The 5,644-nt window shown below is 36.7% G+C and overlaps 1 long non-coding RNA gene across 1 annotated transcript; it reads left to right on the top strand.

The window, feature by feature from the left end:
• Window positions 1–1,971: 1,971 nt before the first annotated feature.
• LOC107802505 (uncharacterized) lies at window positions 1,972–4,683 on the top strand. The gene is made up of 2 exons (XR_001651836.2): window positions 1,972–2,502; window positions 3,394–4,683. It is a non-coding gene; the product is annotated as an uncharacterized LOC107802505 (long non-coding RNA).
• The last annotated feature ends 961 nt before the right edge of the window (window positions 4,684–5,644 follow it).

The raw sequence follows: 5,644 nt of genomic DNA, 5'->3' as shown, positions 1-5,644 counted from the left end.
GACTAGACAAGAGATTGCAGACAAATCAGCAGATCATGCAAGATAAATATGGTGAACCCTAACAGGGTGAATTCAGCCTCGCAGTAATATCATTATAATACTTGAGATATATTCAAATAGGAGTCGGTATAGTTAAAATATCGTAAGAATATTATGGGAATAAAAAAGAGTGCCACTGGGAAGACAGTCAAAATATCAGTTAACGAAATATTTTTAGAATTTGATTAATGGAGTTCATCTACTCGCTTGCTTAGTCGGGTTAACTCGATTGAGCATCGGTCGCGCTCCTTGATTTTGGGGCGTGACAAAGATATTCTTGTTTTTCTGTTGGGGAACATTGCTTTAATATTCCTCCATATCCAATATTTGAGGCATCAATTTCGACTACTTTTGCTCAATTTGGATGGGCAAGTGTGAGACAAGGAAGGTTATTGACCTTCTCTTTAATATGTTTGATTAATTCACTATGCTCATCAGTCCAAGCTTTTGGATTCTTCTTTAGTCTTTCATAAAGAATCGAGGTATCTTTGGCTAGATCCTTTATAAAAGGAGAAATGTCATTCAGGCTTCCTAAAAATCGTTGAAGCTGAGTCTTATCAGTTATAACATCGAGAAATTTAGAAGCAAATTCAATGCTTCTCTGAATAGGAATAATTTCCTTTTTTCAATTATGACCTAAAAATCTTACATTGAAAGATTTCTAGAAATAGCTCCTATCTTGAATTGGTGTTGACCGATGAATAGCCTGGGCCATTATAACGACCCAGCCGGTCGTTTCGAGAGTCATAGCCCTGGTCCCCATTTTTCTTCTTCATTTGTTTTCTTCAGCTGTATTATGTCTTACCGGGTCAGTTGGTTCGGGTCCGGAGTGGTTTTGGAGTAAATTGAGACACTTAGTCTCTTAGGAGAAAGTTTAAGATGGAAAAGTCGACCGGATACTGACTTATGTTAAACGATCTTGGATTTGAATTTTGATGGTTCTGTTAGCTCTATTAGGTGAATTTGGACTTGGGAGCGCATTCAGAATGTGATTTGGAGGCCCCTGGTAGAATTAGGTTTGAATTGGTGAAAGTTGAAATTTTGGCGATTTTTGTCGGTAGTGGAAATTTTGAAATCGGGGTCAAAATGGAATTCGGGAAGTTGGAATAGGTTCGTGGTGTCATTTTTGACTTGTGTGCAAAATCTTAGGTCATTCGGACGTGGTTTAGCGGGTTTTGGCATCGGTTGTGGAATTCGAAAGTTTAGAAGTTTTTAGGCTTGAATCCGAGTGTAATTTGGTGTGTTGATGTTGTTTGTGATTCAAAGATTTGACTAAGTTTGTATGGGGTTATATGACGTGTTGGTGTGAACACGTGATTTTTGCCTCACATGAATTTCTCCAAAAGAATTTCCAAAATTAGATCGTTTCTTTAATTATGTGTTATTTTAGGAATTAATGTGTGATTTTCCTGATTGTTTGCATATTTTGAGTGCATATTTAATTTATTAATGCATTAAAAATACAAAAAATATAGTATCGGCACGTAGGATTTGATGTTACATTTTTTTAGTTAATTTAGTAAATTGTTGTTTTACAAAAATGAAAATTTCAAAAAAATAAATAATGTATTTGTGCATTTCTAATGTTGGATTCAAATTTTTTGATTTTTTCTTTTAATTTGGTGTTTAATTATTTGTGATAGATATTATTTAAAGTTAATTAATATTTTTAAGCTAATTTAGGTCTTTAAAATTTAATTAGGATTTTAGTTTTAATTTTTAGAAGAAAAGAAAATGAAAATAACTAATAAAAGAGGGGGAAATCAAAATTGGGCTAATGTCCCATTTAAATCCCAAGCCCAAACACAAAACCATCCAAACCCATTCCAATCCGGCCCAAAACCCGCCCACGACCCGACCCAACACCCAAGACTCGCCCCATTTTCCCCACCTAAAATTCTGACCTAGGAAGAAAAGAGAGTTATAGCCGCAATACACATATACACGACCCACCCCCCTCCATTTTATCTTCTCCATCGGACGCCCAACAGCCCACCATGGCTGTTGCTTCTTCTTCTTCGTCAGTCACCGCTCAGCAACGCACACATACACCTATCGTCTTCTTCACATCACAACCGGATGACCCCAGCCCGCCACCAACAGACCCGTCGCAGACTTCAACAGTTCCCAGTCGTGTCTCTCTTCAACTTCCTCACTTGAGAGACCGTCCCTTTAAAAAAAATAAAAAAATATTCTGATTTTGTTCTTTCATTTTTCCGACTTTCGTCTCAAAATCAGAGGCGTTGTCTTTCGATTTTCGTTCCAAAATGGAGGTCAGTAGAGTTTGTATGTGGATTTGAAATTGACTGTGCCGATTCGAGGTCCGTTTTTGAATTTTGTGGTTGTTCTGGCGAGTTTCGAGATTGGGTCGTGGTTCCGTTCGAGGTTTCCGATGAAGCTCTGGTTCTACAGTTCGAGGACATCATTTCGTCAGTATTTTCAGGAATTTTTACAATTGTAAAGGTTCGATATTATTTCAGATTTTCATTAGTGCTTAAACTCTTTATTTACTCTTTGGTTGAAATTGCTTCACATGTTCCAATTAGTTATGTTCTTGATACATTCTGTTGCGGTTTATTTGTGTGAGTTTTGTTATTTTAAGGGATTATCTACCTAACCAACTAAAGAAGCTTCTAGTAGTGGTAGGATTAGATTTCACTATTGGAAAATTTAATTCAATAAGGGTTGAGTGGAATCAATTTTTAAAATGTTGAAAGGCCATTTTGTGAATCAAAGGGCATTCCCCATTGCCTATTTAAGGAATTCATAGATAGATAGGGAGGGACATAAAAAACAGACATAGATACACAAGAGAGTCAAAAAAGATATACAAGAATACTCTGAAAAAATACTGAAAAGATAGAGTTTGAAAGAGATAAGAAAATAGAGAGGAAACAAAATAGATGAATACCTTTGGAAAATTCTGAATTCATTACATTATTTGTTTTAAAACTACTCAAACTCTGCTCATTTAGGAGTATTCTGCTTTCATTTGGCGAAGGAAACTTATGAAATCATAGTTTCTTATTCTGGGACTTGAAATACATTGAAACCAACTCTTTCTGAAAAATAGTTCAAGCTTTGTGTTGGTTTTCTATTCCATTAAATTCTCTTCTGAATTCTTTAAGGTTTTTCAACTTCTGAATCCATTTTTGAATCATCTGGGATTAAAAATGGACTGAACTTGGGTTTGTAGAAGTTTGATTTGAAGTTGTGGTATTTACTATTTGATTAAAACTTTTTCTGGACTGCTGCATATCATTTTATGGTTTGAAAGTGGTTCTGCTAGTATTGTTTTGCTGCTGCTGTTTTGTTACTGAAGCCTCACTTCTTTTGCTTCCTTCTTACATTCAGGTACATACCTCGATCTTAAAATGTAAAGGTTGATTCATGTGATGTTTTGAGGAGATAATGAAGATATTTGTTTTGTTATATGTCTCTCTCTTTGTTCCCTTCCCCATTTGACTTGTTGAAAAGAATTTCTGGCTCAGCATGTTTAAAGTAAAGCTATGTTGCACACAATGAGATTCATGTCAAAAATGTAACTGGATTGTTATTCTATACTTGCTGGTTTCCATTTGTTTTACTTCAGTCTTTATTATTGTTAAAAGAGTTGGTTGATTTTGTATACCAAGATGTGCTTGACTATACAAATGTTTTGTCGATCACCAAATTAGAATAGTTGAAGTTGAGCATGAATTTGAAATCTCTGTATGCTCCAGTCATTGTGGGATAAGGCATGAGCTTACTTATTATTTTTCGATTGGTTAATGCTAATATTAGAAAAGAGCTATTGGTTGAAGATTAAGCATAAAAGGGCCGCTTGCTGTGGTAAGGACTCGATGTCGAGTCTGGGTCCTTAGTCTCGTCCTTACAGGGTTTGGGCTCATTGAGCTTTGGGGCCTAAAATCATTTACAAAAGTGAGTATTTGGGCTTGTCCTTGGAGCCCAGTAGTTCACCACTTGATCGCTGGATCATTAAGAGCAGAAGGCATATTAAACTAAAAATAAAATTTGATTGGTCCATTTGATTACATTTGTGAATTTGATTAAGACATTTGGGCCGTGTAAGATACAAAAAGCGAGTAGGCCATTACCGGATTTGTAGGGCAGTCTTTATTACACATGAGCCAAATTTTCTTGTTATTGCACACCTGAGTTCATTTGAGACTCGCACGCTGTTGGTATATAAACAAGTAAAAAGAGAGACAAGCATGAACGCATGGAATATCAAAGCAGGCAAGTTTTATCTCACTGGATTGGCTTTTGTTTGAGCTTAACTAGTTTGTAGAGGTTGGAATTAAGAATCGAAGGGGATAGTGAACTGTTTATGAATTAACTTAGGTTGAAACTTGTCAACATTACTGGACCTTGGTTGTTAATGTGTTTAGCCTTGATTATTAATGTGTTTAAAAGATAAAGGGGTTAAATATACTTCCTGAAATAGGCCCAACGTTGGAGGATCTCAAAATTAGTAACTATTTGATAGGTTGTAGATATCTCCAGTAATTTAGCAATGCCTTTGATTGCTGCATTTTGTACGTGCTTTAAATGTGAAGTTGGTTCCAGGTATGAAAAATTGTGATAGCAACACCTGGAACAACAAATTAATTTTGCAAATGAAAGGTTCCTTGGAGTTGAAATTGAGCAACACCTTTGTCTTGAGAATTTTTTTTTGAATAAGTTAAGGCGTGCCATGCCAAATAAAATCTCAATTTCATGGCCCTCATTTAATTAATCTTGTTTTGATCCTTAGAATTCGAGGCGTGCCACGTAGTTGAATTTTCGTGGCCCTCACAAAGTGGCAAACGCGTAGTTGCTTTAAGCGCATTATTTTAATAATATTACCTTCCTAAACTCGGGTGTGCATTTCATGTGACCCAAATCCAAATCTTAATAATGTTGAATAAAACCTGTTTCGGATTGCGGGTGCATTTCATGTGGCACGATCCAAAGACATGTTTTAGACGACGTTAAATCTACTTTAAAAATAAATAAAAGCGGTTTCAAAGTTAAAAAATGCACACGGGTTCAAAAATATTTTAAAATCAGATAATAGGCCAAATATGACAGTTGAGCGACCGTGCTAGAACCACGGAACTCGGGAATGCCTAACACCTTCTCCCGGGTTAACAGAATTCCTTACCCGAATTTCTATGTTCGCGGACTGTAAAACAGAGTCAATCTTTCCTCGATTCGGGATTTGAAACCGGTGACTTGGGACACCATAAAATTATCCCAAGTGGCGACTCTGAATTTTAATTGAAATAAATCCCGTTTCGATTGTCCTTTAATTGAAAAAACTCCCTTACACCCTTCGGGTATATAGTAAAAAAGAGGTGTGACAGTTGGTATGTTTGGTTGAGGTCCCGAGGGTCTAGGATGTGTTTTTGGTGGTTAACGGATCAAGTTTGAAGTTTGGAGAATTGCTAAAGTTGGAACTCAACTGTCATAATTGCACCTGCGGATGTCTCATCGTAGGTGCGAGCCCGCAGAAGCGAGCAAAGGATCACAGATGCGAGATTGGAGGATCTAGGCAGAACGCGCATGTGGGATTAAGTTCCCGCACCTGCGATGGTTGCAGAAGCGGAAGAGAGGGTGTAGG

Source organism: Nicotiana tabacum, chromosome 18, assembly GCF_000715075.1.
Source record: "Nicotiana tabacum cultivar K326 chromosome 18, ASM71507v2, whole genome shotgun sequence".
NCBI classification, from domain to species: Eukaryota; Viridiplantae; Streptophyta; class Magnoliopsida; order Solanales; family Solanaceae; genus Nicotiana; species Nicotiana tabacum.
Note: the sequence above shows the minus strand (reverse complement) of the source record. Positions and strands in the feature narration are given on the sequence as shown.